The sequence below is a fragment of the Cynocephalus volans genome, chromosome 8 (assembly GCF_027409185.1).
Source record: "Cynocephalus volans isolate mCynVol1 chromosome 8, mCynVol1.pri, whole genome shotgun sequence".
In the NCBI taxonomy this organism is placed as follows: Eukaryota; Metazoa; Chordata; class Mammalia; order Dermoptera; family Cynocephalidae; genus Cynocephalus; species Cynocephalus volans.
This window is the reverse complement of record NC_084467.1, coordinates 8,486,939-8,497,704: the sequence shown is the minus strand read 5'-3', so window position 1 is coordinate 8,497,704 and position 10,766 is coordinate 8,486,939. Positions and strand designations below refer to the sequence as shown.

The following is a 10,766-nucleotide window of genomic DNA, read 5'->3' as shown; positions in this document are numbered from 1 at the left end:
TGTGTGGGGGAGAGTTGGGATGCTGAGGTGTGTACCTGCGTGTTCTGGTGCTGGTGGGTACCCTAAGGGCAGGATGTGGGGAGACGTGGCAGTCAAGTGTTTGCAGATTTATAAGTATGGGGGCATGAGTCTGTTTGGAGTACCCTGGAGCCACGGACGGTCGGGATCAGGTTTGTGTTTTAGTGCGGGGTGGGCTAAGGGTTGTCTGCCTAGACAGGGACGATAACTGTGTTTGGTTCTTTCCCAGGGGGGAACGTAAGTTGCCTGTTTCCAAAAAGATGCCATTATCAGCGAGTTACTTTCCATCTGAAAAATGAGGTCTCACCCTGCTGGCCGCTGACTGCTTTTCATGCTAGCTGCATGCGTGTGTGTGTGTCTGACCGTCCACCTGTCCACACCGAGCTCTGTGAGATCCTGGCGTACATGACTGGGCATGGCAAGGTAGCTCCTGCAGGCCGATGTGGCTGTGCGGGGCTTGAGGGCTGCCTCAGCCAGCAAACAGACGTCAAGTCTCTGGAAGGGGAGCGAAGGGCACCCCCAAGCAGCAGATGCCTCCTGGGCAGGGTTGGCATAGGGGCAGCAGGCAGGGGAAGTGTTCTGGGACCATGCAAAGGACGAGCTATGGATGGAGAGAAGGACAAGGCCCCTCTCCCACACCAGTGGTCGCAGGGAGAGTGACAAAGGCCACACATCTTCACCAGCATCGGTGCCAGCGTCTGGTCCTGGTGGGCTGAGCAGGAGGAGGGGTGGTTTCAAATTTCTGCCTGGGTATGCACCTGGTGGCAGCACCCAGAATACTGGGGCAAAGCTCTCTTTCTAGCTCCTTATGCCTTGGTTTTCAGGGGCCAGACCCTCCAGCTTCCACCCTGCCCCCAGAATCCAAAGTCTGTAAAAAGAAGAACCCCCAGAGGGGCTGCTTCTTGGATATGGGTCTCAGGGGAGGACCCAGCAGAGGACCCCGGATCCCTGCCCCCAACCCCGCAGCCTCAATGATGCCTGCGCCGCACCCCGCTTGCTTCTCCAGCTGAGCCTGGTTGCCCCCCCCATCCTCCCCGCCCGCCTCTCCGGAGTGTGTGTGGATTTGCAAAATTCAGAAACAGGGAATAAAAAAAAAAAGAACTGGGTTTTGTATACTAAGCACTTTTGAGGGCAATCTGGGGCCCCCTAATCCAGAGGTTTATAACCTCCCCAGCTAATGCTCCCTGACACTGTGTTTTGATATCATTACTACATTATACTCACAATTTTTGAGTGAAAAAATACAGTACTTAGAAAGTCGAAATTCATAAATAAATTCATGTCAAACCGCACTTAATATTGATTTTGTTAGTGTTCAGATTCAATAATAAGGTACTGCGTGCATGAATATTTAAATATAATCATCATTTCTGCATCTCCTAATGGCCTCTGCTCCTCTACACTCAATTTAAACACAATTTAAAAACTATAATGTATTGAAAAATACTAGGATTTAGCAATAAATCATCATCGGGAGATTCCAGGCCTCTTATAGGGTGGCTCGATATGGGTTTCTCCGGGGACTGTACAATTAGATTCATGTTTTTAAACTTCTCAATTATCCATATACCATAATTTTATGTGAAAGTTTGTTTCGCTTCCCCCGCGCCCCCCCCCCCCGGCCACCCCCACCCCTCGCCAGCCCCCCACCGGCCCTCTCTGTAGGAAGCGGTAGAATATCGCTTAAGTGTTCTTTTAGCCAGAGTGGAGTGGGGTCAAAGGTGGCCGTCCTCAAACTGAATTAGAGGCCAGGCCTGCCAGAGGCAGCCGGTGCTGAGTCACTTAATCACATTATTTGGGAAAAATATAGGGGGGAAAGAGATAAAATGACTTAAAATGAACTTGCCAAGGAGGAAGTGGAGTTTTTAAGATTTATTTAAAAAGCAATCCTTGGCCTGATGAAATAGACGCAGGGCTGCGGCAGGATGTGGTACGAGCTGGGTGGAGAGGCGGGAGAGGCAGGGGCCGCGCTCTGGAAGCAGAGGGGCTTCCAGTCTGCTCCCTGGGCCCCAGACCTTCGTGAGGAGCCCCTGGGGAGGTGGAAGGCCCTGGGGGTGCATATATGTGGGGTGCCCTTGGGACCTGCGGGAGCCCAAAGGTAGGCTGGAGCAGTCTGCAGGGAGCACAGGGTGTGGCAGGGCCCCTAGGGCATCTGTGGCCTTGCATGGTGCCCTGATTGTTGCAGGCAGCAGCTGGTGCTGACAGATGGCAGTAAAAGTGGCACAGCAGCATGGATTGATGACAAGAGTAGATGGGGACCTGGGGACCTAGAGGAATGGTGCCCAGTGTCACAGAGCACCGACTGCACACCCAGTTTGTAGAATGGATTGAGTCATCTACCACGCTTGTTAAGCACCTACTGGGTGCCTCGCACTTTACATACAGCTCATGGGAGCCCTGCAACCACTGTGTGATGTAAGGCATGTTTTGCAAATGAGGAAGCAAAAGCTCAGAGTAGGAAAGCAATTTGTCTAAGGTCACATGGCTAGTAAGGGACAACATCAGGATTTGAGCCCAGTTCACTCCGGAGCCAATGGTCTTTTTGCCTAGCTCCATGCTTCACTTGGAAGGTGTGGTTAGTAGGTGGGGATGATGTTGGCCCTAAGCTTGGCCTCTGCCATGCTCCAGGATTTGTTTTAGCTGTTCACATCCTGGGGAGACAGGACCAACATTTGCCCATATGGGGAAGCTGCAAGGACTCGGTACATTTGGATTCTAGAAACCTGTGTGGTCCCTGATGCTGGGGACCGGGGCCAGGCGGCTACTCAAGTAGATCTAGAGCTGGACCTCTGGCCCTGCTGTCAAGGAAGAGCCAAGTGTTGTACTAGCAGTGAGGGATGCCTCTGGGGCCACCCTGGAGCAGATGGTGCAGGCAGCTGGCAGGAGCGGACACCTGGCATTCTAGGCGAGGCTGTCTATATTGGACAAGAATGCCAGGAGAGGACCTCTAACAGCGGAGGGAAGAGCCATAAGAGCAGGTGGCCCTCTGGCTGCTTCATGAGCCCAGAAAGGAAGGACTGCAGGAGGGGCCAAGCCCTGACCAAGGATGTCGCTAGGTGCACAGACGGGCTCCAGTCCCACCCCACCCCTCATCTCTGAGTCTCATTTCCACGTCTGTGAAACAAGGAGAAAGATGGTACTGACCTCACGAGGTTTTCATGGAGAGGAAATGACACAGAAGGTGCTCACTTAGCACGGTGTCTGGCACACAGGTGGCTGTCATTAGAATGGCCTATCTGGGGCCAGACTCAGGCTCCAGACCCGGATCGCATAGGGCTTTGTCAGCAGCGTGCCTGTTCCCAGACCCCAGGGAAGGCAGAGAGGCCAGGAGAGGGGACATCAAAGGTGGAGTGCCAGGCCCCATGGCTCACCCTCTCCAGCAGCCCCCAGCTCCCCCAGTCTTCTGCTGAGGCCATTTACTCATTCATTCATTCATTCATTCATTCCCTCATTCAGCAAAAGCCCATACATACCAGGCACCGGGGACCCATCATAAAGCAAAACTGCACTCACGGTTGAGGACGAAGCCTCTGCCTCTTGCTGTGAGCCCTTTGCCTCAGTTTCCCCCATCTGTGATGAGGGGATTAGCATTACTTATTTCTTCCTCTTCTGCTTAGATTGTGTGGAATCAGAGGTGAAAGGGCACAAGATAAAAGCTGCCCCCGGGTGAACTATGGCTCTTTCTCCAATAAATGGGTCTGATGAGACACTCAAGGATGAGATTATTTTTTTTTCTCTCTGCTGCTCTGCCAGGCTGTGGCTCCCAGATGGTAAGGGCAGGAGTGGGGATGAAACAATAATATGTGGCAAATTTTGGGAAAGCGGTAGCCACGATGAGCTCTTGAGCCGGAGCAGGTCACCAAAGAGTCTTATCCAGGCTTCTCTGTTCTGAAGGCTTGGGAAATGCTGGCTCTTTGAGAAGCCGAGGGACAGGGACATGGAGGAGGGGGCCCCAGCTGAGACCTCCAGCTAATTCCTGCACCCCAGTTACCTGCTTCCCCTCACCTGGTTGCAGGCCCAGGATGGGGTGGGAAGGGACAAGAAGGAACTCACTCCCCCTGACCCCATCAAAGCTAGCGTCTAGCAGGAGGCACTGCCCAGAGCCTCAGACCTGTGGGACCCCCTCTTCTGGACAGGAAGGGAGTTGCCGGGGAGAGCGCAGGCAGAGCTTGGGCTAGGTGTGGGCAGACAGCAGCCCTCCATCCCTGGGGCGGCTCTCATCCCTGCAGCCACGATGGAACGATGGAACGGGCAGGGCTGGAGCCTACAAGGGATTCATCTTCCTCCCCCTGCAATCAGCCTCCCCCGTAGTCTCCCAGACCATCCCCCTCCAGAGTCTTTCTGCCCTTCGGACCCCTGCACCACTCTCCAGTTCACCTCTGACCCATGCACTTCCTCTTCCTGCAAATCTCAGTTTGCACATCTGTCAAGTGGAGCTGCTCTTGCAGAATCCCTCCCGCAGGGCTGTTGGGAGAATCCCCTGGGACAGGACTAAGAAAGCCTTGGTGAACAGAAAAGGGCTGCGGGAACTCTCCCCTCAGACCCCCCATGTGGGACCCCTGAGAATCCCCAGGGAGAGTCAAGTTCCGAGGCCACTGGCAGGCTGCTGAGGACACCAGCCAGGCCCTGGCCCTCAGGCCGGGAAAGAGCCCGGTACCTCCCTCAGCCCTGTCACTCTGCATCCAGGGCCCGTTTTTTTCTGGAAAACAAGCGACATTCATCACAAGTGACAGCCAAGCCCTAATGCAATCTCAGCTGGAGCCATGAATTGCAAACGCGCCACAGGGAGGGGCTGCTCCAACCCCACGGATGCTGGAGTGATGGGGACACCTCACAGACCCGGCAGGGTGCAGTGCTTCTGGAAGCCACCCTGGGCCAGGCCCCAGCTGCCTCAGGGCCCTTGGGTCCTTGGGGTGGGGTGGGGGCAAGGCTCCAGAGTGGGCGGAAGTGGGGGCTGGTTCCTGGTGACTCAGAACCTGCTTTTGTCCCTCCACCAGACTCACGAGGAAAAAATAAAACACCCGGGCAATTAACCAGAGCAAGTCGGGTGAGTGGGGCGGGGCAGGCAGGCCCAGAGGCCCCCACTCTGACACCTCACTTGCCTGGCCATTGGGAGGGCCCTGCCCAGGGACCAGGAGCATTCAGGTGACCAGCCGCTGGTGCCAGGGGCTGGGGGGGCAGGGCCTGGTTTCTGCTCCTGCCTGGGGGAACCTGCCCCCTCACCCTCATCTGGCCTCTGCATACCTGTGCCCTCCCCATGCCACCCACCTCCTCCCATGCTGGGGGGGCTCCACTCCATTCCAGGGCCGGTGCCACCTCCACCCATGTGTGCCTGGCGCTTCTGCTCTGCACACACGTATGTGTTACTGCTGTCTACTCCCATGTGTGTGCCTGGGCCTCACGTGTGTGCCCAGCTCGCTGCCAGCCCGGCACTGAGTCAGGGCGTGCCTGCCCGCCTCTGGCACCCAGTGTAGACGGGTGGGTTTGTTTTTCCCTGCATGTTTTGGGTTCAGGGAAAAAAAAATCCTCAAACTAGCTCTCCCTGGGGCGCTTTTCCCTTAATTTTTCTGCCCAGGTGTCTCTAAAGGGAACTTCATTGTCTGTTTCAAATTCATTTGCACTTAACTCATCTAGAAGTTTTGCAAGAGCTGTTTGATGTCCAAGGAGCCTCTGAGCACCCCCTCCACCTCTCCCCACCCGTGTAATGAGCACTTTAACCCTTGGAGACCCAACATTGCCTTTGGGCCTGAGTCAAAGGCCCACTGTCCCCTCCTCTCCTGGGTGTGGGAGGAAGAGCTCAGGATGGGGGCACTGAGGGAGTGGCATGGGGTGGGAGAGGCTCTGTTCAGCCTACAACCTCTCCTGGGACACATACTCACCTGTGCATCTCTCAGCGCCCCCTTTTCCAGTGGCCCTGGCCCCTGCTGGGTACAGGGCCCAGCTGTTGAGGCTTTGAGCCTCCCCCACTAATTAATGGGTGCCTGTGAGGGCTGACCCAATCAGCCCCCATATTAATCTCAATTACAGCGATTTGGTAACTGCAGCGCTAGCCAGCCCGACTGAGCTGGGATTTCATCACCTGAGAATGGGGCGCTGAGCCGGGACAGCTCAGCTCCGATGTTATCAGCGGGGGCGGAGTGGGGGGGCTGGGTGGGGCTCAGGGGCCCAGGCAGCCCAGCCTTTATCAGCACCATCAAATTAGTTCACACTAGCTAATATTCACATTGGCAGCGCAGGCTGCGTCCTCCCCACACCCCTTCCCAGGTACCGGGGAGGCTCCTGGTGGATCTTGGGTTGCCAGACTCTGTTCCCCATGTTCCATCAGCTCCCAGCCTGGAGAGGAGACATGTGGCTCTGGAACTCCAAGTTGGGCACAGTGCCAGGTTCTAGAACCCAGGGTCCAGCTGGGCTGCCTCTCCTGGGCACAGAGATGCTTGAAGGCAGACGTGGGCTGATGACTCCTGCGGCCTGGCAGCTGCCTGCAGTTTCCAAAGCCCTTTCCCATCCAGTAGCTCTGGTTTGCTCTCTGCACGATCCCCACGGGGCAGGGCAAGGATTACTAACTCCATTTTACAGAGAGGGAAGTAGAGGCCCAGGGAGGAGACGCAGCTTGCCCAGCGAGCCAGGACAGGAGTCAGACTCTACCAGGCTGCAGGGCTCCTATCCCAGTGCTCTTCCCATGAGAAGAACTGGGAGATTGTCCTCCTCGCCCCAGCATCAGCACCCCCTACCTCCCCACCCCGCACCCAGCACCTCCTCCTCTCTACGCCTCTCACTGCCCCAACCTGTTGCCATTTACTCATTCATTCAAACAGGCAGACTTCTCTGAGCCTCAGTTTCTCATCTGTAAAATGGGGATGAAAAAAACAAAGCCTGCTCCCCTGCCCCCACCCCCCCTGCCCAGCACTTTTTACATGCTGAAGCCCTTTGCAGATGTGAAGCATTAATTTTGTCTTTATTAATAGCAATGGTGGGAGTGGGGGGTCTAGGAGAGCTGCCAGGGCCTCATCTGTTTCCTGACCATGGGGGCATCTTCATGCAGCAGAAGAGGGGCAGGGTGCTCACCATCCCCTGGGAAGGGGGGTGTGGCCCTCTAACGTGGCCGACAGGCAGGAGGCCTTTGGGGCTCTTCCTCAGCTCCCACCCCACCCCACAACCACAGTCAGACGGCCTGGATTATAATACTCCTGGAGGACTAAGAAGGCTGCTCCTTGGTCACCTCCCTGTTCTGGCAGGGTGTGGGGAATGTTCCTGAATGAATGAATTGGTCCAACCTCCTGCTTAGGAGACACTTAACATAGCTTCAGCTAGTCACACTCATCCTGGTCTTTGCCTCCCAGGGGGCTGCTCCATGTCCACCTGTGCCACACCCTCGGCAGCGTCCCTGGGGGTTACTGCCCCTGGGATGGTTGGGCCAGCTGGGAAGGGATCCAGAGCTCTGGGTGGGGGTCCTTTGGGAGTGCTTCCACAGGTGCCCACCAGCGCCCACGAGCCCGGTTACCACCCACATGGGGTGCCACCCCACAGGGGAGCAGGCACGCTGGGAGCCCTCCTGTCCACCCCCACTTCCCGCACACGCAGTGGCAGGATGATTGATTTTGCGGGAAGAGCAACCCTGAGGGTGGGGGTGGGGATCCTGGCTCCATTTGCCTGTGGCTGCAAGTCACAGCCAGGTCCCTCTGGGCACAGTGGGAGGTGTTCCCCCCCGGTGCTCAGCCTGGCTGGGGGAGGGCGGGGAGGGAGAGCCTTATGGGGCTTCCCGCAGCACTCCCGGGGCCCTGGGGGCCCAGCAGCATAGAGGGGCTTCTGAGCGCTTGGGCTCTTGGTTAGCCCCTGAGAGGTGGCTGGGCTCACCCCAGGGGCATGAGTGTGTTGGGAGGGGAGCCCTCCCTTGCTTGCTGTGAATTTTGCAGTGCTTCCCTGGGCTGGGGGTGGAGTGACAGGAGGAAGAGGTTCTGCCCTGGGCTGAGCAGACCCCAGCCCAGAGGCCCACAGGGCTCACTGGGGATCTACTGGGGAAGGAGAGAATTCTGAGCCATCTCAAAGGCAGGGATTCATGTGTCCAAGACACACACATACACACACTCACCAGGATTCACAGGACCCCAGGGCCAGGTCCTGAAGGCATCACACCCACAAAAACGATCACCTCACATAGGTGCGCAGTGTCACAGAAACACACTCGATCAAGTACACTTGATCAGTGTACTCCAAGAAAACACCTTTACACGACAGCCCCGGCTGTGTGCACACAGACAACAGTAGCCTCAGCGATAGGAAACGGGATTGTTTTTTTCCTGTTCCTACTGAAGGGATGGACAAACTGAAACCCAGGAAAGGGAAATGACTCAGACCCTGGGTGAGTCAGCAGACAGCGAATCCCAGGAAACTACCTGGATTCACGATGCTCCAGAAAAACAGGCTGGACGCCTGTACATTTGTCACACTTGTCCCTGTGCTTTGGGGCTTGGCACAGGTGTATATGGGGAGAAGCAGCCCTTTCTAGCAATGCCTGAGAAGGGGATGACTTCTGCCTGGATGGGGACCATGGAGGACTTTCTGGAGGAGGGGATGGGCAGGAAGTCTTCAGAGGAGAGGAGAAGGAATTTGGGGGTGGGACCCTGGGAAAGTGTGGGTGTCTTGACTTGGTGAAAGGATGGAGACAGCCTCTGGGGGCAGAGGGCAGCAGGAAGGGGGTTGTGGGGTGGGTTTCCTGATGAGCCATTTGCAGGGTGTTTGTATGTGTTCAGGCTGTGCTGGGTGCTACGTGAGACCTGGGAAATTTCCCAAAGCCCACCTCACCTCCAGGAACCTTGTAGGTGAGCTGGGAAGAAAAGCTTCCAAATACAATCATGAAATCATGGCAGTGGGGAAGCACTGGTAACTCCCCCCAACCCAATCTGGTGACGCAGTCAATGCGACTGGAGCTCAAGGGAGTGAGGGAGCCTCAGGCTTCCATGGGGTGGGTGGCCTTGAGGATGGGCTGGGTTGGGGTCAGTGAAGAGGCAGTGCATCCCAGATGGACAGAGGCTGGCAGAGCGGACCCAAAGAGGCAGATGCAGGCCCACACTCCAGATCCTGTTTGGAGAAGTCTGGAGAGACCAGAACAGTCCTCAGAGGCCCTGTCATGAATAAGGGGCCACCCAAGTAACCTCAGCACCGCTTAATACCCAGGGATTCACCACAAGCTACTCCCTCTACCTCTGTGTATGGGAAACGCTGCTCACTGAGCACCCCCATGGGTACTGCAGTAAAGGCCCTGAGAAATCCTGCAGAGGTAAAATTGCTTGCTCTCTCTCTCTCTCTCCAGTTCAGATATTATTAGTTTATTATAATAAGAGAGACATGGGAATTATTTACATGATGAATGATTTCAGAACTTCAACGGATTGGGCAGCCTCACGTGAAACCACTTCAATAGTGATTTATTTCAGTCTACATACTTTCCAAGAATGTCACCATTTCTGTCTAAGAAATAATCCTTGTTGTCTATGTTGTCTAGAACTACTTTGGTGCCTCCGTATTCTGGAAGAAAGCACTTTATCTCCCACTTTCAGGCTAACTGGTTGAATCTCTCCACACTTCTCCTCAGGGCCTGATCCAGCAGCTATCACTGTTACTAGCAGTACTTTTCCTCAAAAGTTTTCTGGAAGCGTAATGCCTCCTTTGGTTACAGTTTTAGCTGTACTCCTTTCAACCAATACTCGGTCAAAGAGCAGGAAAAACTTTCTAAAAGCCTGTCCTGTCATGACACCATACCCTGTAGCTCGCACTCTTGCTGAAATTCTCTTTACCCGACCATTGTCAAACTTACCTGATCCCTTGCAATGTTTGTTTTGATTACCTATTAATGTGCTGTGGAACTAGTGTTTGGAAAATGCTAACTTAAATCCTTAAAAATGCCTTTTTTTTTTTTTCCTGATTACTAAAGCATTGCAGTTTCCATGATCATTGTAAGAAATCTGGAAGATATAATAAGGAACAGAAAATAATGTTGAAAATGTTCGATACCCCATCACCCAGAAGGAACCACTGCAAAAATTTTGGCCTAATTCTTCCCAGTCTTTTTTTCTATGAATGTGTATGGATACAAGGAGTGCATAAAAATATGTACATCTGAATTGGGATCATGTAGTTTTGTATTCTGCTTTTCTTATGAATTACTTAGTACATAGAAAAGAGCATGTGTACAGCCTAAAGAATGCTAATAAAATGAACAGCCAGACAGATATCCACTACTATATTAAAGAGTTATACCCTGTTTTTTCTTAGCATTATACTCTGGACATTTTCCTATGCTGTTAAATATTCTTTGAGAACTTGAATTTTAATGGCTGCCTGGTATTCCTTCAAAGGGTACACCATATTTTATTAAAACAAATCCTGTCTTCTTAGAAATTTAGATTGCTTCCAACTTTTTACTTTTAAAATAACACTATGAAAAACACTATTATGTATAAGTCTTTCCCCATAATCAGAACAACCTCTGACTATTTCTTTATTATAAGTGGGTAGGAGTAGAATTGTAGGGTCAAAGTCTTAATATAGTAATAACCAATACACACACACCAAGCATTTCTTTGCCAGGCACTATACAGACAGCTTTACATACATTAGCTCATTGAAATTTACAAGGCAACATGGTAGGTATTGTTTGTATTCCCGTTGTACAGATGAGCAAACTGAGGGTCTGAGAAGCTGAGCAAATTACCCCAATCACATAGTAAGTGGCAAAGCTGGTCTCTGAA

At 53.5% G+C, this 10,766-nt stretch overlaps 1 pseudogene; it reads right to left on the bottom strand.

Moving 5' to 3' along the window:
* Positions 1-9,448: 9,448 nt before the first annotated feature.
* LOC134385260 (10 kDa heat shock protein, mitochondrial-like) lies at positions 9,449-9,767 on the bottom strand (annotated as a pseudogene).
* Between the last annotated feature and the right edge of the window lie 999 nt (positions 9,768-10,766).